We start from the raw sequence: 24,815 nt of genomic DNA on the forward strand, positions 1-24,815 counted from the left end.
GCTAATTCGCAAGGTACAAATTATTTTGCTTGGTCGCGTTTAAAAAATACAATATCGCGCGCGCGGCGTTGACTTACCGTGATTCCGAGTCCGCCGAGTTGTTTTTCTCCCGGTTTGCGTGTGCTGCGCCATTTTCGATCTTTCTGCATGATCGCGCGAGAGTTTTTCGAATGCAATTACGTTATCACGGCTTGCCATCTTGCACAGCGAGAGTTTGACAACGCGAGTACGTCATAAAGGCCGCGATCACGCATTGCGGGAGTAAGCAATGCCGAACACGTTGATGCAGCACGCAGCGGACTTCCTGCGGGAGATTTAAACAGCTCGCGTTCCCGAAATTGCAAAAATTGCAATTCTGCACCAGAAATCCACCGCAGGAAGCATAAACCTTGTGAAAATGATGATTTTGATCAGAATAACATTTGGCTGCACTTTTTGGTGCAGGAGTCCATTTTTTTGAGGTGGGGTGGGAGGAAGGAAGTGCCCCAGAGTCTCCAACTTCCTGTTCCTGTCCAGCAGGTTCCTCCCAGTGCTTTGTTCATGTCTTGGTCCCTATTGATTTGGATCTGGAGCTGGAAGGATTAATTTTTGTGACTGCTGCTGGATATTTGTATTTGAGGACTTTTTGGACTTTGGAGTTTGGATCACTTTTGGACTTGAGATTTTACAAGTAAGTTGGTGTTGTTTGTTTGGGGCATTGCAGGTGAGGCAACTACAGTTCTAAAACTTTTTTCACTACTTTAACAAAATATATATTGTTAGTAGCCACAGTATCCAGTAGGCCCACTGTTAGTCATGGGTGCATGATACAAATGTTTCTGTGATTTTTTTTAACTTAATTCTCATTTAGGTCATGGAATTTTAGCTCACTGTTATATGTTGATTTTTAAAAAAATGTTTGTGGTGCCTGTAAAGTCTCACTAGCCAGTAGGCCCAGGGGTAGTGAGTGGTGCATGGACCAAGTCTTTCTGTGGGGTGTCTTGAATGTAAACATCATTGAGGGCATGGATAGCATTGGATTGTGGTGATTTTTGTGTGTTTTTCAACTTTTTGGGGCGTTGTTGAGGCCTGGCCATGTGGGTGGGGACCATTTTGAGCCCTGGGACAGGCAGGGCCTGGCCATGTGGTGGGGGTCAAGGGGCCATTTTGAAGCCAGGCAGTGTGCTCAGGCCAGCACCCAGCTTGCCTTGCTTTCAACCATTATGCCCAGGGGTACTCAGTGGTGCATGGACCTAGTCTTTCTGTGGGGTGTCTTGAATTTAAACATCATTGAGTGCATGGATGGCATTGGATTGTAGTGATTTTTGCGTGTTTTTTTACTTTTTTGGGGCGTTGTTGGGGCCTGGCTATATGGGTGGAGGCCATTTTGAGGCCTGGGACAGGCAGGGCCTGGCCATGTGGTGGGGGCCAATGGGCCTTTTTGAAGCCAGGCAGTGTGCTTAGGCCTGCACCCAGTTTGCCTTGCTTTCAACCATTATGCCCAGGGGTACTCAGTGGTGCATGGGCCTAGTCTTTCTGTGGGGTGTCTTGAATTTAAACATCATTGAAGGAATAAATGGCATTCGATTGTGTTGATTTTTGAGTGTTTTGCGACTTTTTGGGGTGTATAACTGATGTTCCTCTGGCTTCCATTGCTTTTAGGTACACAAGAGAACCACCTGTGCCAGGAAGAAGTCCTGCAGCGGTGTGCGTAGCACAACATCACGTGACGTCACATGTGACCACAGAGAAGACAACTCTGCAACACGTGCAACTGCGGCCTGCTGTTCTGACATCTCAAGTTTTGATTGCAAGTGGTTTGGAGAAAATCCATGGTAGCAAAGGGGAGTTAGGGCCTAGCTGCAGAGCGCGCATGGAGTGATTTGGGATTGAGGGCTAAATTACTGTCTCACTTTTTGCGGTTTTGCTTTTCGGCTGTTTGGGGCTGTTAAACTTGTTTTCGTCCGGGTTGACAGGTCTGGAGGCATTGCTGGGAAGGTCTAATACCGGATAAAAGTGGTTTGGAGAAAATCGGAGGTGAAAAAGTTTTTCCATTTTCAGATATTTCACTCACTTTAGCGTTTTCGGGGGGCTGTTTGGGGGGTTCCTGGTATTTGTGGGGGGGTTTTAGGGCCTTGGAGCAATGCTGGGTATGGATACTTTTGATTGCAAGTGGTTTGAAGAAAATCCATGGTGGGAAAGGGGAGTTAGGGCCTAGCTGCAGAGCGCGCATGGAGTGATTTGGGATTGAGGGCTAAATTATTCTAAATCTCACTTTTAGCGGTTTTGCTTTTTGGCTGTTTGGGGGTGTTAAACTTGTTTTTGCCTGGGTGGACGGGTCTGGGGGCATTAATGGGAAGGTCTAATACCGGATAAAAGTGGTTTGGAGAAAATCGGAGGTGAAAAGCGTTTTGGCACTATTTTTAGCTTAGGGCTCGTTAGGGTTAGCAGTATTGCATGTGTTTGGGGGTGTTCTAGATTTTTGCAACTGGGTTCTGGGGTCTTAGAGCACTTGTGGGAATGTGTAATTTTGGTTGCAAGTGGTTTGAGGAAAATCCATGGTGGGGAAGGGGGGATTTGGCCTAGTTGCAGAAAGCGTTTGACACTATTCTTAACTTAGGGCTCGTTAGGGTTAGCAGTATTGTATTGCATATGTTTGGGGGTGTTCTAGATTTTTACGACTGCGTGGGGTCTTGGAAAACTTGTGGGAATGTCTAATTTTGATTGCAAGTGGTTTGAAGAAAATCCATGGTGGGAAAGGGGGTTTTGGGCATACTTTCTGAGTGCGTTTTGGCACGATTTGAAATTAGGCCTCTGCGAGGTAGCAGCAGTATTCTGCACGTTTTTGGGAGGGTAATGTGGGGTGCTCTAGATTTTGGGGATTGTCATCTCTGAAAGTGTAATTTTTGCACTACACAGCGAACCTTTCTATATTTTTTTCTCCGAGGTGTATTTATCACTTACTGTTGTGTTTTTGCATCAACAATTACAGGCAGGCTTTTACCCTGTGCCATCGATGTACTACTCAGGCTTACAATTAGCGATCCGCAATTCCGCATAAGGCAGGCAGTGGACAGTGTGTCTGGTCACCAAGATTGATCGACGGATCATCCGATGGAATGAAAGAGTACCGCGAATAGGAGGAATGGCTGGATGCATCAGTATCCAAAATTCTCCTTATCTTTTAAATGATATTCTTGTGAACTTGAACTTACTTCTACGAGTGTGACTCTGTGTGTTTGTTTGATCTCTGCTTCAAATTCATCCCTCCAGCTATTTGATATGTCTTTTCTATGTTTAACAGTAATTTAATGTTCTAAGTGTTTATTCTCTCTGAGGGCAGAGAGGCAAGTGAAATTGCGTAATGACTGCAGCCCTGTACTGTCAACTTGTTTCTTCGTAGTTACTAGTAAGTTGCAGTAAGTATTAGTACTACTTTTCAGTGACCTAACCATCCATTTAGTAAATAACTTCTGGCATGCAGTAGTGCACTTCCTTTATGTCCCTTAAAAGATTTATCAATATCTTCAAATCCAAAGACTTGTTTCTCTTCATTTGTTGTTTGACTGTCCATGCTGTGTTTTTTTTCCTCTCTACCAAACTTTCCCAAAAAACCCCATTCCCATCCAATTTTCATTGAGGTGTGACTGACAACAACAATATATTCCACACACTTGCTAGGGAGGATAAGGTCAAAGCAACCAACATCATTACAATCAGAAGTTCATGTGTGCCATCGTGGATTGATAAGAACATCCTCCTCCTACACGACGTGAACGATCAAATGCTTAATGCTTACGTTACGTTGATGACGTGTCCTTTGCCTTAATTTCTTATAGCAGTCAAACTCCACTCAACTACTACTTATATTTACATTAATTATGCACTGCTTAGGCTACAATTTAGGGCACTGTTCTCTACTGTATTATCTATTGTACTGTTTCTAATGCTACGCGCAGGCCACTCAATGTTTAATTTCCTTTTTTTCATATGGTGATACTGCCAGTGTGTACCACTACTGCTACCAGCACAACAATTATATTGCATCCATCGAGGATTCAAGTCAACAACCAACCTTTATCACCATTTGCAATGCAGGCAGCCCTGGGGCTATCCAGATTCTCAAACACAAATCACAGGTAAGATAAGCATATTGGAGAGGTAGTAGAATAATGGGCTAGGCTTAAGTTGGGAGGAGAGCAGAGACTGACAGTACTACTAGTAAAGTACAGTAGTAGGGCTACTGAATTGACTAACTCGGTTACTTGCATTTTGGTACATTTCAGGACTAGATGTTTCATTCATGCTGGTAGGTTTGAAGAAAACAAACTTCCAGTAACCACCGCCAAGCCCCACACAAAATAATATATGAACGCGTATACTGTGTTTTAGTAAAAAAAATAATTATTAAGAAATATATATTCATGTTGTTGTCAGCACAAAAATAAAATAAATTACCCCAACTCCCTAACCCAACCAATGTCCAAAAGTCCCCTTTCCCAAACACCCAATTCCCACCCTCCCAACAATCTTTAAAAAAAGGGCAAGGGACAGTCACTTCCTCCGGTGGCGTAGTTCGGACAGCTGGTGCTGCACGTCCCACAGCTCATGCGGAGGTCCCGGAGCTGGCGCTGATGTTTTTCGCCCAACCGCTCCAGGTAGTCCACTCTTGTACGTAGCCGGCGCACACGAACCATCCAGGATCTGGGGGGGCTGCTGATTTTGTTGCTACTGTGCGGCGGCGGGAGGCTGTCGGGCCACGGCTCCGTTTGGCTTGAGGCTTCTGGCTGGTGGACCCGGGGGCAGTGGAGGAGGATGTAGTGGTTGATGTCTCCTCATGCTCCCGAGCCCACAACCGCTGATACTCGGCACAAATAGCCTCCAGCTTACGGGCCCTGGCCCGGACAGCCATCTCCTTGCGGGTGAGATTTTTTGGAGTAGCATCTATGAAGAAAGAAAGAAAAATACTGTAGCCAATAGTCTTTAACATAAAGTCAAAATAATTCAACGGAAAGTTGACACTCAGTAACACCAGCAAGTAGCAAACACAGTATAACATTTCGGCATGTATCTTTCCGCCGTCTTTGTAAGCCTGTGACATTACTGGGCGTTTCAGGAATTCCACTAGCAGCACTATGGGTGGACTCACAACTACATACATAGTCAGAGAGTACTAAAAAAAGGCCTTTTTTACTTTTTTCTCTTGTTTTGCAAAAGAAATTACTGGTACGTGAACTTGTGGTAGCCGCCATAATGGCAGCTCACTCAGCGTTCACCCAAGAAATACAGACACAGGCCATGATGATGCAGACTCGCAGTACTTTAAGCAGTACATGCAGTTGGGGATAGGAATGTCTTACATTTTTTATAGGGGCACTGCCACTGGCCATACTTCATCCACTCAGCGTCTGCTCTACTACATCATACACCACTGCTAGCGATGAGGATAAAGAAGATAACATCCAAACTTCCAAAGTACGTCTATGATTCCTCTTAATGTCTCAAATGTACCAACATTTCTTTTTGTCAACAACCAACTAACACCCGTTTCATTATATTTTGGAAACCGCCGTCTTCTTATCTTGAATTGCATTCAACAAAACCATTCTTTACAGTCATAAATATTAAGACTCGCTCGTCCTTCATTTCACCCCTCTTTAACTTTTCGTTCTTCACATTCCTAAACTACATCTGATATGACTTGGCTTCCCAATAAAAATTTGCCAGCTGAGTTGAAGTGAAATAGAGGGGGCCATTGGTTACCCGAGAAGTACCGCCGCTAATGCTATTACAAGTCAAGGTTGACTGTCTTCTCTGTGGTAGCCCAAAAAGTAGTTCTAAATTAGTAACTGTTCTTAACAGTACAGTCTACTTATACTAGTGTACTGTGTACTACTGTGGAGTACATCATACACTCCTTTGCGAGCCTACTCAAAAACATTTCAATGAGTAAGGAGTATAATAACTTACCACCGTCCGCCGCCGCTGAGTCTTCCCCCCAGCTCCTCCTGTTGGCGCCGCCGCATCCAGAGTGGACCCCTCCGCACTGCTGGCCCCGGCACTGGTGGTCATCTGTACCGCATCAGATATTGTGACGTCTAGGAAAAACATGTCATATTTTCAGATGCCGTACACAACCCCCTATTTTGTCTCGTAATGGAAGAAAATGTTACATAACACATTTTTTATAACTGGGAGTGAAAAAAAGTAACAGTCTTGGGGAGGAAGTGTTAACCTTTTATATGCTTATTCCATTAAATGCTACACTTCTTCTTATGACAACTGATGAATGCTTGCTTAACGTGCACCATTTTTCTCATTACAGAAAGAAGACTCCATTGCCCTTCTGCCAGACGATTCACCAATTACTAGCAAGTCATCACCAGCAGTACTTTAAGTACTTTAAAGAAGGTGGGGGCTCCCGCACAGTTATTCTAATAATTTCATGTGTCTGTTAACTATTATTAAGTTTGAGTCATACTAATTTCATTCATGGGAATGTTGTTTAAACTTTAACGTCATCTTCATCCATCACCATTGCTCACTCCGAATACTACACTATTAAAAATAAAGAAATAATGTTTTCATTTCTTAATTGAAAATACAACTTTAAAACTAACAAACACTCTGTGGTTTTTGTTCACGAGTGAGTGAGCGGAATGGTTTGAACTACTGCACTTAGCAGTCATGTTTCAGTGACTCAGATAGGCCGGGACTCAGCGGTAGTCTTTTTCTGTTCTTCTGGGTCGTGAAATCATTGGTCAGACGCACTCGATATTCGGTCAGGGGATTGGGGGTTCAACTTCTGTTCGGACTGCACCTATCATCAACAATGTCCTATTTCTCTTGTCCATACTTCTTTGTGTGCAGAATAGTCCCTGAAACACTAGCGGTATGGGATGTGCTCCTCTCAAATCAAAAAGGCAACTGCTACCTTTTACTTGGTGTAAACAATGACATTTTGTTGTTGGATATTGTCAAAGCACTTACATTAAGAAGAATGGAATATACAGCAAGGGAAACCCAAAGGACTGCACTCAGTGCCTAGAGCTATTGCTGAATCAGAGTTTTGTTTCACACCGTTTGCCGAATGGGCAAGCTTAGCTACCTACACAGATCGACTCATAATCGTAAATAGTAGTAGCACAGAGAGTGATGGTAGAGGCAGGATAAGAATGTAGAAAGTAGTCTACATTAGAAGAAGATCAAAGACTATTTTGTAAAACATAGAATTATTAGGAAACCGTTTGGAATGATTAGGAGCTGTAAAAGTTAGGGAAGTATAAGTATTAATATAACAATAGAACAACTTACTGGGGCCAGCAGAAGAGCCTGCAAGGGACTGATCCTGTCCACCTTCTTCCACCGGAGTCTCAGTCGCCGCCGGCGCCTTGCCCCTGGGAGGTGCTGGTGAACATGAAATAAAGAAACACAACATGGATGATTGTTTTTTTAGAAATATTTGATTTCTTTGAACACAATCTAAAATTATGTCGGGGGAAACAAATTAACAACAATTGCATCTGATCTGGTCAACTAGGAGGATAGTAGTACAGTATTGCAGGATTTGCAGACCGTCTAATAGGAAAGTTATGTATTTCACTAACTACACCAACAACAAAAAGGTTCTACTACGACTGCCATCACTCCGCAGCACGAGACGTCGCGTGACAGACACAGTCCGTCATCATGATTGCAGACCACTAACAAATGTCCTATAACAAGTAATAAATAATATACTCAACGTATCAATCCAACTCTATCTCTTCAAAGTGGCAGCTGCAGGAGTACAAAGAAGGACTAGACTTGAGTCTACTGTCTCTAGCATTACGCAGTAATGGTCTCAAATGAGTAAAAAGTTGCAAACAAGTAAGCATAGTAGCAACGCCAATAACCAGGCGAGCACCTGAAATGACAGAAGCTATTTAAAGATTAATTTACCTGCAATGTAATCGAATCAGCAGCATTCGTACTCTTCAGGAAAAAAATAGATTAGCAATATAACAGAGCAGAAGAAAAAAAAGTAGTTATTAAATAGCTACTTTCCAAGGCCAGGGATCTCAAATTCTAGCAGGTCGAGCATGTCATGCTCCCGGTCCAGGATGTCAGTCCACCGGTGCGTCGCTTGCTGGTAGGTGCGCCGGACCCCAGACTCGTTACACATGCCCCGGCACACCTTCTCCCACAGCTGGCGACGCTCCCGGAGGCCGTAACCGGAAACAATCTGCCCACCTGCTGCCACGTTCTTAGGGAGGTGGACTTGAACAAAAACCATCAGGGCGGCCACCTCCACCGCAGAGAAGATCTCCCTGGCCTGGACTTCCTCCCCCCTCAATCGCCCGCATGGGAGCCGTGTACGGGGTGCTGGGCACTTCCCCTTGCCCTTGTCGGCTCCCTTAGCCATGGTCCTGGGCACAAGATAAAGGAAAGAAGAGTAGGTGTGAAAAAAAAATAAGAGAGAGAGCGAAAGAAATAAAGTAGGTAATAAAGTAACAAAAAGTTTAAAAAAAACACAAAATATAGATGTAGGAAACTGTAGAGATAGATAATACGAAAAAAAAGCAAAAAAAGTACAGAAAAACATAGGATTACAAAGATGTAACATGGATAGAAAGGTAGCATGCCCGAAAACCATAGCAATGAATGAAAAACAAGACGGCCGCGCCCATAGAGGACCGCCTGGGTAAGTTCACGTGATATTTCCCCCACGAGCACGTGATATTTCCCCCGCGAGCACGCAAAATCGCCCACGAACCCGTAAACGCGCCACGCGCACAATGCGAGCATGCAGCTGGCACCCGGAACCGGAAATACACAACGCACGCAGGATGGCCGCACCCATGTATGACCGCACGGGTAACTTCGCGGTCGCTGCGCTGCAAGCGGCCCGCGAAGACGCAAAAAACCCTGTGAACACGCAAAAAAAACAATCCAAAAATTTGCACGAATTCGTGGATTGCGAGTTCGTTTTCGCGCGAATTCGTGCCCCGCGAAATTGCAGAAAAACGAATTTTGAAAAATTGAAAGCACTTAGCGGGTGCAAAAGTTCAAGCTAATTTGTAACCATTCCCTGTAGTGTTTCCTGAGGTGCCCCTCCAGAGTTCAGTTACCTACTTGCAACTATTCTCTGACCCTGCTCTGACCCTCAAAGCAGGGTCAGAGAATAGTTACAAGTATGGCACAATGCTCCTGTAAAAAAATTAAACTGCAACAGGAAGCACTTACAGCTAAGGAAGCAGGTGCCAGACTTGAAGCTCAAATTCATTAACACATTAACCAGCCCCAAATTAATACATCTCAGTTTAGGCTGGGCAGGTGTACTTTCCCCCCATAATCTACAGTGGTGAACCAGAGGGTGCTGTGGTGAACCAGAGGGCGACAGTGGTGAACCAGAGAGTGACAGTGGTGAACCAGAGAGTGGCAGTGGTGAACCACAGGGTAGCAGTGATGAACCAGAGGGTGTCAGGGGTGAACCAGAGGGTGGCAGGGGTGAACCAGATGATGCTGTGATGAACCAGAGAGCGACAGGGGTGCACCAGAGGGTGACAGTGGTGAACCAGAGGGTGCTGTGATGAACCAGAGGGTGGCAGTGGTGAACCAAAGGGTTGTAGTGGTGAACCAGAGGGTGACAGTGGTGAACCAGAGAGTGACAGTGGTGAACCAGAGAGTGGCAGTGGTGAACCACAGGGTGGCAGTGGTGAACCAGAGGGTGACAGTGCTGAACCAGAGGGTGGCAGGGGTGAACCAGAGAGTGCTCTGATGAACCAGAGGGAGACAGGGGTGAACCAGAGGGTGACAGTGGTGAACCAGAGGGTGCTGTGATGAACCAGAGGCTGGCAGTGGTGAACCAGAGGGTGGCAGGGGTGAACCAGAGGGTGGCAGGGGTGAACCAGAGGGTGGCAGTGGTGAACCAGAGAGTGCTGTGAGGAACCAGAGGGTGACAGGGGTGAACCAGAGGTTGACCGTGGTGATCCAGAGGGTGTTGTGATGAACCACAGGGTGGCAGTGGTGAGTGCTGAACCAGAGGGTGGCAGGGGTGAACCAGAGGGTGCTGTGTTGAACCAGAGGGTGGCCGGGGTGAACCAGAGGGTGACAGTGGTGAACCAGAGGGTGCTGTGATGAACCAGAGGGTGGCTGTTGTTCCTTTGGGATTTCGGTACCGGTTCTATTGCTCCCTTTCGGAGCATTGTCCGAATATCCTTCTGGAGTTGATGCAGATGATTGACTTTTTGATGCATTGGTGGTGTACAAGGAGTCGTCTGTAGAAATTCTAGGGTGTGGCCGAATCGAATAATGTTGAGGACCCATTGGCCAGTTGTTATTTTTTGCCAATTTTGAAAATAATGAGCAATCTTTCCACCCAGGGGAGCACGTGATCCTAGGAGTGTTGATGCAGCCGGAAGATGAAGGTTGTCATTGTCGTCGGGTGTTGTCCTTCCCCTGACAACCTCCTCTGCCTCTCGGAGTTGGTTTTGTATAACCTCCCGATTGTCGCTGAGTGTACTGCTGGCGGTATGGCTGAGATGAGGCGGAGTAAGAGGAATATCTCCCTTGCTGATATCTTCCTCTATAAGAAGACTGCCCTCTACCTTTAGAGCCTCGAAAAGGAACCTTTCTGTACTGCAGAGCTCCCAATGATTTTGCAGAATCTATCAGTATCTTTTTTGATACTTTGTAATGTGTCATCAATATGTTTCCTGAATAAATCTTCTCCATTGAAGGGGAGGTCTAAGATCTTCTTCTGAACTTCAGGCCTAAAAGCCATCCCTCATAGTCATCCTTGTCTGCGCAGAACTGCCGCTCCTCCTGGAGACCTAAACGCCGTGGTCGCTATATCCATAGCGCAGTCTATGACTTCCGCCGAAGTCCTTTCACCCTCCATAAGAATTTTTCTGGCTTCTTGTTTCTCTGGTTCTGGCACCTGGTTAATATACGGCGACAGGTCACACCACATTTGCCTGTCGTATCTTCCTAAAATAGTGAGGGCATTAGCAGCTTTTACCAGCAGAGCAGACATTAAGGAAAATCTCTTTCCCGCGCTGTCCAGCCTCCTACCCTCTCTGTCTGGTGGTGTTGTAATTGGAGCAGACAGATTTCTTGACTTCTGTTGCGCTGCCTGTGTAATCACTGAATCCGATTTGGGATGACCCAAAAGACAGGCTGGAGCATCTGCAGGTGCTTTATATTTCTTGTCCAGTGTGGCAAGAACTGGAGTCATTGTAGATGGCGTCTCCTTAAGCCTTCAGGCCTTTTTCCCAGATATGACTTACAACAGGTAAGGACCTTACAGGTCTTCGATAGGGTTCTTAAAGTCATATATAAAACCTTCTGCCTTAACCTCCATCATGGTAAGTGCAAATCTTTTAGTGGTTCTTTCCATCAGGTTATGGAAACCACCAATGTCCTCTGGTGGAGAATCTACTGGTTTTTGCGTAGGAGTTGAAGGTGAAGAAATGAGATAGTCATCCCATTCTCTACTAGGTTCTGCAATCTCTCCATCTTCATGGTCATCATCCAAGGTATCTGGGTCTTGTTGAGATCTTGATGGTGGAAACCTAGGAATGGGTTCCAGCAAGATCTCCCTTCTTCGCACTGGTGTACCCGGTACCGTTCGCGGCCGAGGTGTAACCTCCGGGATTTTCTGAGAGGTTTGAGGCGTTGGATACCTTCTTCTATAATACTCCAACATGCTCTGAAGGTCTTTCAGTAAAGAAGATGGCACACTTGTCATCTCTTCATGATGCTCTTGGCGATATTGTTGCCGTTCTTGGGGATGATCCCAAAACTCCCCATATTCTTCCTCCGAATCTTCCTCCTGGTATTTTACCTTTAACTGCGAAGGACTACTCGCATATCCAAAGGGACCACCTTCATCCTCATCCTCTGAATCCTCCTCTTTCAGAAGGTGAGAAGGGACTAATAGAGACACCTTGCTTGGAGATGTAACCTCTGGCGTTATTGTCCTTTTCCATGATGACAACCTAATTTCTGTTTTTTTTTACTCTCGTCGACGAGCCCGTCGATGAGATCACCCGTCGCTGTCAACGACATTGTAGTTACCGTCGACGCTGTCTTCGTCAGCGCTCCCGTCGTCGCCACCGTCGTCGCCGATCCCGTCGACGATGTAGATATAGCCATTGTCGTCAAGGCAGTCGTCGGCGATGAACTGGTCGTCGATACCGCCGTCGACGATGAAAGTGTCGACAGCGTCTTTGCCATAGACTTAACCTCCTGTTTCGTCGATGATGATGTTTTTGTCGTTGAGGATGACATCTTCCTCGTCGACGGTCCCGTCGACAGTGTAGATCCTTTCACTTTCTCCTCAGAAGGTGCAGAGGAAGTCTTTTTGATGGTAATCTTGACCCTTGGAGGAGGTTTTTAAGGTTCTGAGGCAGTTTTCTTCAGCTGTTTCACCTCAGAAGCAGAACCCTTCTTCCCCTTAGGTGTACCTGAAAGAGATTTTGAGGGACTGCACCTTGAAGACCCTGGGGTGGTCTTTTTTGGGGCCTTCTCAGGTCTCTCACCTGAGGTATGCGCCTGAGGAGATCTGATTCTTTTATGAGATCTCTTAGACGAAGAAAACTCCTCCTCACTCTCACTTGAGAGGATCACCTTTCTGGCTTTAACCTTCTGGAGCCAAAGTAGAAGTCTTCCCTCACGATCCCTCAAGGTTTTATTTGAAAAGGTTCGACATACCTTACAATTCTCTGCCTGATGGTCTGGATAGAGGCAGTATATGCAGTCATTGTGAGGGTCATCTGTATAAAGCCTTTTTTTAGAGCAGGTGACACAAGCTCTAAATAATCCTTTCTTCTCCTATCAGTCATGGTACAGGATTAAGGAATTTCAAATCATAAGAAACTGGAAAATGAGAGAACCTCAAATCCCAGTCAAAGTAAGTTGAATTGTAGAGTTTGAGCGGAGCTCAAAGGAGACTCTCTAGCACAATGTGCGGTAGAAAATCTGAGAAGCAAAAGGTTTCCCCAGGAGTGTTCTAGAGGATAAGGAGCTCTGATTGGTGCAGGGAAAAGTTTGGGCCTTTTTTACATAACAAAGGCTATGGGTTGCAAAAGGGAAATGGGCCTAGGCCTCTTTTCAGTTTGCTATACTGCTAAGCATTGCTTTTTTATATACTGGAGACTCCCATCTCGACGACGGGGAATGATTCAGGCATGTGAATCTATGAAAGTTCCAATACTGGAGTAAGTATTGTTTTATCCATGTCTGTAGCAGCCAGTTAACTCCCCATTGTGCTACAGCAGTTTCCCACTGTGTTCTAATAAACAACTAGAAAAATAACATTTGATTTATGACAGTGTGGAACACCTGAAGCCATCTTGCTGGAATAAAAGCTGTAAAACGTAAAGCATTTCTTTTATGAGAACAAAATGAGGGAGTATATCTTATCATAGATACTATGGTTAAAGCTCTAGGAACGTAACATGAGGACACGTTTTCCCTGAGCTTTCAAACGCATTATCATTCCTATCAGTAAAACATTCTGACATGCAGACTGAAACAAGTACTTTCAACAACAGCAGCAGTGTACAGTTAAATCCCCAGTGTGCTATTGCAGCTTTTAACAGTGCTCTAATAAACAACTACAGTGCTAATGTTTATATTTATGACAAAAGTGTGTCGCACCTGAAACCATAAAACACACAAAAGGTGATGGGAGAAATGCTTGCAATTTGTCTAACCACTGGCAATTGTTCAGGATAGCATTCTAACCCATTGTTCAACTGCCTACGAAGCAATCTTAGTTAGGACCCAGCCATATGCAAACCAGTCTTGTGCCTGCTCCAATATATGCAAATCAGTCTTGTGCCTGCTCCAATATATGCAAATCCAATAGGAACAACCCATTGAGAAACTGCTCTCCCGCCAAAACCTCCCTCAGTATTACCTTGTTTAGAGAAAAGAAATATGGTATGTTATGGCACGACTCAAAAGCTAAAAATAAAAAAGGTTACAGACTGTCCAGAATGCAGATATGCATTTGTTACTATGGATTCCCAGACGAGCTTCAGCCCCCTCTGGTCTAAAAAAACTGCACTCACTGAGGATTAGAAAAGAATCAAATTTGAGAACTCGTGTCTTTTCTTCCATGTATTTTCTGACACTCTACTCTTTTTTATCCAAACGTTTATTCAATCCTATACTGGCCCATGGGTTCAGCAAATTTCAGACTACCCTGTGTCCCATGGGTTAAGAGAGCCCAGACGGGCAGTTTCTCATTAAGGGTTCTAGCTGCTAAACCATGGAACACACTTCCAATTCAGTTGCATTTGAGTCCAAATGAAACCATCTTCAAGAAGGTTAAGACCTGGCTCTCCTGATCAATGCATCTAGTATTCTCAAGCTGCTGGTTCAGTTAGTGCTGGGAAGCCCTGTTGCATAGCCATGCACTCTATAAATGTTTAAAACTTAAACATATTTCAATGTTAATCAGTGTAGAAATAAAATTCCCCGATTTTGACTCTCCCTCTTTCCTGTTTCCAAATGCTGGCATGTATGCATCTTGATGAAATCAATGCTTTAAAACATAATGCATTCCCTTCAGAAATTAACAAAATGAGGGGTTTCTTTTGGTCATATAAATTATGGTTAGTGCTCTAGAAAGCTGAAATGAGGAAACCCAGTAGAGGAGGCAGCAGCAGCATAATGGACTACGGTGGACAAGAGAGACAAGGCAGGAGCACGCGAATGGAACAAGAAGGGGGCGGGAATGGCAGGAGCAGCAAGCTGACCTGGCAGGGCAGTCAACATGGAGAGTGGCAGCACAACAGACTGAGAGGGCCGGAGAGAAAGGGGAAGGGCAACACACATGGACTGACAATAAAGGGAAAGAGAGGGGCGGGCAGGGGCAGCAAGCTGACCAGGCGTGGTATGTAGCAGGGTCAGTGCTAGCACAATAGACAGCAGGAGTGAGGGGGCAGGGTACATACGTTGAAAACTGAACTGAGGGGCGAGGTGGCAAGTGCAACAAGCTGAACAGGCAGGGTGGGCATCGGTGGCAGTGGCTGCACAACAGACGGTAGGAGGGTATGGCAGGGGTGCTCACGTGAACAATGGAGTGCAGGGGGCAAAGACACCAACCTGACTTGGCAGGGCAGGTATCAGTGGCAGTACAACAGACTGTATTGGGCATGAGAGTGGCAGGGGCACATACACAAACAACAGAGGGCAGGGAGGAAGCGGGCAGGAGAAGTAATGTAACGAGCCAGGGAGGGCGGCAGCAGAAGATGAGAGCAGGAAAGGAGGTGACATGGACACACTCACAGACAATTGAGCACAGGGGAGGGGGAGAGATAGAAGGCTGATCAGGTAGAGCAGGCAGTATGAGCAGTGTTGGGGCAGCACAATGGACCAGCAGGAACAGGGGAGAGGGGTAGGGGCATGCACATTGACAAAAGATGGCAGGCAGAGGGGGACAGCGGCATAAAGATAAAAAGGTACAGAAAAGAAGGCATAACAGAGACAAAACAACAGAGGATAGGAGGGAGGGAGCAGGGGCATGTACAGGGAAAAGGAAGGCAGAAAGGGAGGCTGGCAAGTGCAGCAAGCTGACTAAACAGGTCATGTGTCAGGAGCAAGGACATGGGCAGCACAATGGACACTTCAGAGCAAGTAGGAAGGAGCAGGGGCACATACAGGGACAAAAGAGGGGAGAGGTAGATGTAGGTGCAGCAAAGCTATCAGGCAGGGCAATCATATGGGGCTGTGGCAGAACAACAGAGCACAGAGGGCACACGTGGAGAACAGAGGGCAGGGACAGGGTCCTCAAGCTGACCACACAGGGCAGGCTGGTATGAGCAGCAGAAGCACAATGGACCACAGAGGGCAAGAGAGAGGGAGCAGGGGCATGCACAAGGAGAATGGATGGAAGGGAGGTAGAAATTTGACCACTGTGGACAGTTGGAAAGGGGTAGAGGCAGCAGGCTGTTCACAGAGGGCAAGCCAGCATAATAATAATTCTGATTTGTAAAGCGTGAATAAGTCACCCCACTGGGGGTCGTTGGATTAAATGAGCTATTTCCCAGAGTCACATGATGCTGAGTTGGCGCCGGGGATCCAATTGTGAGCCCTGCGCTCCTGAGTCAGCTGCCTTGGCCACTACGCCACAAGTCTCCCTAACTAGCATTAGCAGAGGCAGGAAGCAGACCATGTAGGGCAGGTGGTAGGTGTGCAGGGCAGCAATCTGACTGTTTAAGACTGAGCGGCAAGGGCGGGGGCAGCAATCTGACTATGGCTCACAGGAGGAAAGAGGCAGGGGCACGAAGATGGAGGAGAGTGGAGTGCAGGCAGGAGGGGGTCCGGGGCAGCAAGTTGACCACAGAGGGACGACTGCTGTGGATTTGGTGCCCATGGGGGTGGGAAAACTCCTAAGAGGTGCATTGCCAAAGGCCAGGTGCACTTGGGGTGTTGCCAGGATATTATAAAAAAACTGAAAACCACTGAAAGAACCGAAAGTAAGAGACGTTATAGTTAGGTATGGTATTATCACCTTGCTTTCAATAAAAAAACTGAAAAAAAACTTAAATTGATGTTATAGTTAGGTGTTGAAAAAGGTATAAGAACAACATCATTCAAGAATGGTAATGTCTAAAGGTGTGACTGCCTGCTGTTTAATAAAAAGAATTATATAAAAAAGAAATAGATGTAAAAAATAACATTTATGAACCAAATAATAACTGAAATTCACCAGCTATAGTTCTGTAATCTTGTACCCTTGCAGTGGCTTCACATATCACTTGGGTCATCATTAATAATATCTCTCATGACATCTCAAATGTCACTGGTGACATAGCTGATAAAATCATCCAATGAATGTGACAGTTTGCTTTACTCCTTTCATAGTAGAAGGTATTCGACGAGGTACAACCAGGCACCATTTTCTACAATCTCTGTAGTGCTTGCAAATGGGTGTAACCTGTCGAATTTCAAATTTTCAAATTTCAAATTTAATGTATGATTAGTTAAAATCATTACAAATGTCCAAAACAATTAAATATCTTTGCATCCAAGGTTAAAAACAAACTACATTAAATACTATATCTTATTGGTTACAGTGTGACGACTACCAACCATAAAATACTTAAAATACATTAGTTAAAATGTAGTCCAGTATCTATAACACCTAACCAATTACATTTTTAGATAAATCTAATTTTCTGTCCTTTTATTGCACAACTTATGCCAGTTAAGACAGTGTCCTGTTGGTCAGATCTCTCTGATCTCCTCCTGGTGAGCTTCGAGTATTCATTTCTTAACTTCTGCCAGGTATTTTACTCCTCGGCAGGCCAGGATTATAGAGGAACCTTCCATCCAGCGTATAATGGCTTGCCTACACGTGCAGATTTTAAGTTCATTGAAAATAGCTCCTAAGTATTATCTCCTCTTAGCCGTAACTGCTGGACAAACGCAAAAGAGATGGATTAGAGATTCCTTTTGATAGCCACACAGGCGACACTGAGGTACTTGTTTGGGTTGTTTCCAACACGGTTGTAGATTTTTCGAGTCATGCAAGCCCAGCCTGTAGTTTATGTAAGACTTTTTTAGATGCCAGCTAAAGTGAGATGTTAGGTATGCCTGCGGTTTCAGTAATTTATAAGAAGCGATTATTGTCCTCCCGTGCCTACGTTTAGAAGTTTTAATTTTGTCTTCCAAAAAGGATTTCTTTTTTGCTGCATCATTAATCACTTTACTAAAAGTTGCTTTGTCTAGGCTTTTTTCACAGTCTGCTTGTATTTCCAGGCCTGCCAAACAAGTTCTCAAATAGCTTCCCCATAAGCTTGGTAATTCTTGACCCATCTGGAGATTGATTTCTTCCCAACATAAGCTATCCATTGAATCTGGTTTTGCAGAACTGAATTTATGGCAAAGCTTTATAAACCCGCTCATGCTCCGAAATTTTTGATTTAGAAGGCCGAATTCAAGCCGGACTTGGGATGGAGAGGCTGATTTTGGCAAATTAAAGACAGCTTTATAGATCCTTCTCAGGAGTTCATTGAGTAACTCCGCCTCCTTGCCACACCAAGTGACTAAGCCATATGACAGAGTAGGCATGCTTTGTGCTTGCTGACATCACTTTTAGGAGGTGGTTATAATTTGGGCAGTCAAATTTAGTTTTTAGTTGTCGATAAGCAAAGACTAGTGATTGGGCTTTTGCTTTTGTGACCAGTTTGTGCCCCTTGTAGATTATGCCCTGCCCTAATATAATACCGAGGTATTTATAAGACATTTGCTCTTCAACCTTCGTCCCATTTACTGTCCATTCGTACTTATTTTATGTGGGTCCACCAAGCGGACAACCTTTGTTTTTCCTTTGTTAAGTTCCAGGTTTTCCTGATCCAGGTAAGTTGCTAAATTATTAATCGCTCTTTGTAGGCCGATGGGAGTTTGGCTTAACAATACAATATCATCCGGATGCTGTAAAATGGAGATCTGCTTATTGGCCATTTTTGGCGGGTAGCAATAGGCTACTTCCATGTATTTACTAAGATCTGAGAGGAACAAATAAATTTAAGCTTGAAGCTAGCACGCAGCCTTGTTTTAATCCTTGCTGCGTGTCGATGCTCGCTGTCGTACTGCATCCTTCGCCCAATTTCACTCTTGCCCAGGTTTCACAATGAAGGGCAATTATTGCATTTAATAATTGGTTTGGTAGACCCCATGCCTTTAGCTTTTTCCAGAGTCTCCTTCTGTTTACTCGATCGAAGGCAGATTTGATATCAATAAAATATGCATACAGTCTTGTTCTCCTTTTTTGTGCCTTTTCAGTAAGGATTTCCAGAATTGCCAAGTTTGTTATTGTACCCATCCCTTGTCTAAAGCCTGTTTAAAAATTTGGAATTATGTTTTTCTCACCCATCCACTCTTGCAGCTGAACGAGGAGGCAAGAGGCGTAGAGCTTGGCCTCAACATCGATTAGAGATATAAGCCTGTAATTCCCTGGATTATGACAGATGCCTTGTTTAAAGATAGGATAGATTATGGTCCCTTTCCATGAATCAGGGACATCGCTATGCGTAAAAATATGGTTGAAGAGCGGAGTTAAGTTGTTCAACCAGTAATCTGGGTCATTCTTGAAGAATGCGTTGGGTAGACCATTCGGACCTGCCGCTCCTTCTGTTTTTAGCCTTTGTATTATACCTCATAGAGGTTTTGTGGGGGTCAGTGTATGTTGGTCAACGCCAGCTGTCACTTGTAGTGGATTATGCTGAACCAAATTGTCCTTCTTGGGTTTTATTAATACAGCCCTTAAGACCCTTCAATGGACCTTAGTGCCGTACTGCTGTACATCTCCCGCACATGTTCAACCCACGCTTCCGTTCCAATTCCAGGTTCTTGTTGGCGTCATGCTCCTTTACTCAGGCTATCTATAATACCCCAAAAGTCCCTGCTATTTGGCAATTTGCTTGCACTCAAAAGATTTATCCAAATTGATTCCTTAAAAAACATTTTTGCGTTCCTCAACGACTTCTTGTAATATTTCCTTAGGTCTTTCAGTTTACTTTTATTTGGTATTTTGCCCAGTCTTGTCGCCTCGATTTGAATTCGAACCTCTCTAGAGATCCTTCTCTTTTGATCACTTAGGTCTTTGCTAAACCAGGGTTCCTTCCTCGAATTAAACCTTCTTTGGCTGCCAGATGGTGCAGGAAATTTGCTGATAATTGCCTGGACCATATGTTTCCAGTTTTTGACACATTTTCCAGCTGGTTGTGTCCCCAGTTTACTCACAAGCTCCCTTACAGTCTCCAGTATTACTTTCAGGTATCCCCCTCGTCATTTTAGTTTCCGCAAATTAAACCTTATGTAACCTGTCACAACATGCAGAACATAAATGCATATCTCTGAACTCACCAACTTTTAGAAGATGTTATGCTTTTATTTTATTGACAGTCAGGTGTGTTAGAAATCAGTTAGCAATGGGGTTTCTGGTTGGCTAAGGTGTGCACCCCAGCCAGACAAAAGCCATCACTCTCGTCAAGGTAAGTCAAATACACACCAAAGATAACCTGTGCTCACCCTCTGGTAGCTTGGCATAGAGCAGGTAGGCTTATCTACAGATGCAATGTGTAAATCACTTGTGCAACACACTCACAGAGTAACACAATGAATACACCACAAAAGGGACTCCACACAGGATAATAACAATAGATTTCTATATTATGAAGCAAATAAGAAGACCAAGGTGACATGACTTACATGATCAATGCAGGTAATGCATGATTAGAGAGAATCTCATACATGTGCTGGAAAATGGGCTGTACTAGTGGCTGTACACCACTCTCAGGGTCCTCCACAGAGGATGAATCCCCAACATGTAGAGAAAGACACAATACCCCCCACATACAGTCCAAAGGAAAAGGAGAGTTCATGCCAGAGACCTCCCTCAGTCCCCAGTTCCAGCTGTTCACAAGCGTGCCGTGCAGTTGCAAGATTCCAGTACCTTTTCAGTGCAGTGTTGCAGGGCATGTTGGCCACGTTCCCTGAAATCCGCGCCACTGGGACTCCCAAAATAAGCAGGCAGTGTGGCATTGGGCCTTACAGGCAAGCCAGAGGTATCTCTGCCTGCAGTACTTCTCCTTGAGGCACAGGTGGGGAGGAAACGCCAGCCGGTGCGTCAATTTGGCGATTTTCCTCTGGCTGCCAGGAGTTTTCCAGAGTTGCTAGGCAACATTCTGGCCCCCAAATCTGGAGCTTTCTTTGGCACTGCTGCATCTCTCTCCCCTCGGAGAGTGTGGCCCTTGGGTGAACACAAAGTACTTGAGGCACAAGCTGCTCTGGAGAAATATGAAGCGCTCAGCATGCACTGGTCTTTGGAGCAGGCAAAGCGCTCAACAAGCACTGATGAAATGCGAGGTCAACACCTCAGTCAGAACGCTGCTCTCAGACTCAATAGTGACGGAATCCCATGGCAGTGGTGCTTTAGGTGACATTTTTTAAGACCCTGAAATTTCAAAAGAAGGGGGTAAGCAGCAGGCTAGTCCATCCAGATAAGTTGCAAAGTGGGTCTGTGGTATGCCATTTTACAAGGGTCATACAAGTAAAGCAAATATGCCAAACAGGGGGGCGTGGCTAGTGACCACCTAAGATGGCCGCAACCTAACAGAGCTCTGTAACTAGCGAGCCCGCTTCCCATTAATCCGAGCATTAATCCGCCTCACAGCAGCTGCTGCCCCACGGAATCGGAAGCGGCAGACCCTCCGGTGCAAGTAATACTGAGCCGCTTCACTGTACCCCCCACAATCCGAGACGCGGGCCTGGTTTGGCACCAGAAGCCGGGGACTATCGTAACAGCGCACCCGGAGGAAACGGAGTCGGACTTGGGACACATCGCCCGACCAGACAAAGGTACCAGCTGCGGGCACGCGGCCCGGGACTCTAACACAGAGGCCTGATATATTGACTGCAGCGGAGGGGCCTCCTGCTGTGCCATTCCAGGGAGGCACTCACTGTCTGGTCCGGGGCGTGCGTGGTGCCGGGCAGGGTCCAACCGGCAACAGGCGAAGTCACGCCATTTGAGTCGCGCCGCATAGCCAACACCTGACACTGGCAGCATGGCCCGACGGAGGCCACCTCACGAGCTCCCCCAAGACTTGCCACAGCTGTAGGGACTCCATCAATAATATGCGGCAATCCCCAGGGGGCCCCTACGCAAAAGGCGTGCATCCACAATGGGCACCTGACAACGCACCAGGTCTGCGGCCACAGAGGCGGCGACGGGAAGCCATTCGCCCAAGGGGTGCAGAGGAGGGACTGCTCGGGCACGGAGCGGCTGGAGGAGCCTGCATCTATCTGGCCATATTGCCCTCCACATCACCGCAATACGGTAAAGAACATACCTCCTAAGTAGAAGAAGTGCATACACCCACCTCCCGACCACCGCCTACTATATAATACCCCACGGTTACCAGAATGAGTGGCAAGTCACAGAGAGACCCACCGCCCCCAAAATTAGACAAATATGTGTACCGCAAAGACCCCCCAGACAACGCAAGGGGAGAAATGCCGCAAACCGCCTGGAGCAGATGGAGACCCGAGCTGCGCGGATAAAGTCACTCTACAGGATGTCATGGCGGCATTAAAAACAATGCAATCTTCAATGGGCACAATTTCAACAGTCATCTCCCTAATGAGGGCGGACTTTGCGAAGATGTCGGAAAGACTCCTAGAGGTGGAAAAGACAACTACGGGACTGGTGGGGAAAACGGCTGACCTCCACCTCAAAGTGCAAAAACTGGATGAAGACAACGCCATGTTGAAAGCTAAGCTTGATGACCAAGAAGGTCGCTCACGGCGCAATAACATACGCCTGATAGGTGTGCCAGAATCGGCCGGAGGCCCAACCCTGGATCTCCACGTGGAGAACCTAATACACGATCAGCTCCAGCCGAAAGGACTCTCTAATTATTTCTCGGTAGAGCGGGCCCACCGAGTGCCCAGCGGCAAGACGAAACCGGGAGCACCTCCACGACCTATCTTAGCACGCATCTTTTTAATTTTCTAGATCGGGACACCATCTTACACTTGCCCACCCGCCGGCCGATCAAAATCGACAACTCAGAAATCCACTTCTATCCAGATTACACTGCAGCAGTAGCGCAACAATGGCGAAGTTTCACAGCTGCAAAGAAAGAACTCCGTGCACGAGACCTAAAGTACTCAATGATTTTCCCGGCAAAGCTGCGCGTAGAATCTGAAGGAAAACCGTGGTTCTTTGACTCGCCGCAAGCAGCGCAGGAGTGGCTAGAAGACTGGAGGTCAGTCAGAGGACCCAAAAACCGAGACACACAACGACACAATGGAGGAAGACGAGCATCGGTGGACGGCGAGACCGGGCAGTGATGAATCAACACACAACACTTATTAGGAACAGTTTCCCTGCAGCAAGACGCCAAATGTGCCATACGGGATTGCAGGTCTACAGTCCCGGACGAGGCCCACGATAGGGCAAAAGAACACCCGGGTGGAGAGGTAAACGGCCCTCGGGCCCTAAAACTGAAGCCGAGGTGAGATGTCAAATCAAGAGACGAAGACTCTCACAGGTAGGACACACTGATCTAAGCAGGGCTGCATGGACAATTACAGAGAGGGGGGGGCTCAAATATGGACACAGAAGTCTCACCCTGATGGCAATGTATTCAAGTTTGGGAAGTAAGCACTCTGCTCAGTTGGGGAGGTGGAAGGTTCTAGATCTGCTGCGCGGATAAAGTCACTCTACAGGATGTCATGGCGGCATTAAAAACAATGCAATCTTCAATGGGCACAATTTCAACAGTCATCTCCCTAATGAGGGCGGACTTTGCGAAGATGTCGGAAAGACTCCTAGAGGTGGAAAAGACAACTACGGGACTGGTGGGGAAAACGGCTGACCTCCACCTCAAAGTGCAAAAACTGGATGAAGACAACGCCATGTTGAAAGCTAAGCTTGATGACCAAGAAGGTCGCTCACGGCGCAATAACATACGCCTGATAGGTGTGCCAGAATCGGCCGGAGGCCCAACCCTGGATCTCCATGTGGAGAACCTAATACACGATCAGCTCCAGCCGAAAGGACTCTCTAATTATTTCTCGGTAGAGCGGGCCCACCGAGTGCCCAGCGGCAAGACGAAACCGGGAGCACCTCCACGACCTATCTTAGCACGCATCTTTTTAATTTTCTAGATCGGGACACCATCTTACACTTGCCCACCCGCCGGCCGATCAAAATCGACAACTCAGAAATCCACTTCTATCCAGATTACACTGCAGCAGTAGCGCAACAATGGCGAAGTTTCACAGCTGCAAAGAAAGAACTCCGTGCACGAGACCTAAAGTACTCAATGATTTTCCCGGCAAAGCTGCGCGTAGAATCTGAAGGAAAACCGTGGTTCTTTGACTCGCCGCAAGCAGCGCAGGAGTGGCTAGAAGACTGGAGGTCAGTCAGAGGACCCAAAAACCGAGACACACAACGACACAATGGAGGAAGACGAGCATCGGTGGACGGCGAGACCGGGCAGTGATGAATCAACACACAACACTTATTAGGAACAGTTTCCCTGCAGCAAGACGCCAAATGTGCCATACGGGATTGCAGGTCTACAGTCCCGGACGAGGCCCACGATAGGGCAAAAGAACACCCGGGTGGAGAGGTAAACGGCCCTCGGGCCCTAAAACTGAAGCCGAGGTGAGATGTCAAATCAAGAGACGAAGACTCTCACAGGTAGGACACACTGATCTAAGCAGGGCTGCATGGACAATTACAGAGAGGGGGGGGCTCAAATATGGACACAGAAGTCTCACCCTGATGGCAATGTATTCAAGTTTGGGAAGTAAGCACTCTGCTCAGTTGGGGAGGTGGAAGGTTCTAGATCTGCTGCGCGGATAAAGTCACTCTACAGGATGTCATGGCGGCATTAAAGACAATGCAATCTTCAATGAGCACAATTTCAACAGTCATCTCCCTAATGAGGGCGGACTTTGCGAAGATGTCGGAAAGACTCCTAGAGGTGGAAAAGACAACTATGGGACAGGTGGGGAAAACGGCTGACCTCCACCTCAAAGTGCAAAAACTGGAAGAAGACAACGCCATGTTGAAAGCCAAGCTTGATGACCAAGAAGGTCGCTCACGGCGCAATAACATACGCCTGATAGGTGTGCCAGAATCGGCCGGAGGCCCAACTCTGGATCTCCACGTGGAGAACCTAATACACGATCAGCTCCAGCCGAAAGGACTCTCTAATTATTTCTCGGTAGAGCGGGCCCACCGAGTGCCCGGCGGCAAGACGAAACCGGGAGCACCTCCACGACCTATCTTAGCACGCATCTTTAATTTTCTAGATCGGGAC

The 24,815-nt window shown here is 46.3% G+C and overlaps 1 protein-coding gene across 1 annotated transcript in view; it reads right to left on the reverse strand.

Annotated features, from left to right (window-relative positions):
- The window catches only part of LOC147702949 (uncharacterized), a 4,293,369-nt gene that overhangs the window by 892,703 nt on the left and 3,375,851 nt on the right, over positions 1-24,815 (reverse strand). The window lies entirely within an intron of this gene.

This window comes from Lissotriton vulgaris, chromosome 7, assembly GCF_964263255.1.
Source record: "Lissotriton vulgaris chromosome 7, aLisVul1.2, whole genome shotgun sequence".
Lineage (NCBI taxonomy): Eukaryota > Metazoa > Chordata > Amphibia > Caudata > Salamandridae > Lissotriton > Lissotriton vulgaris.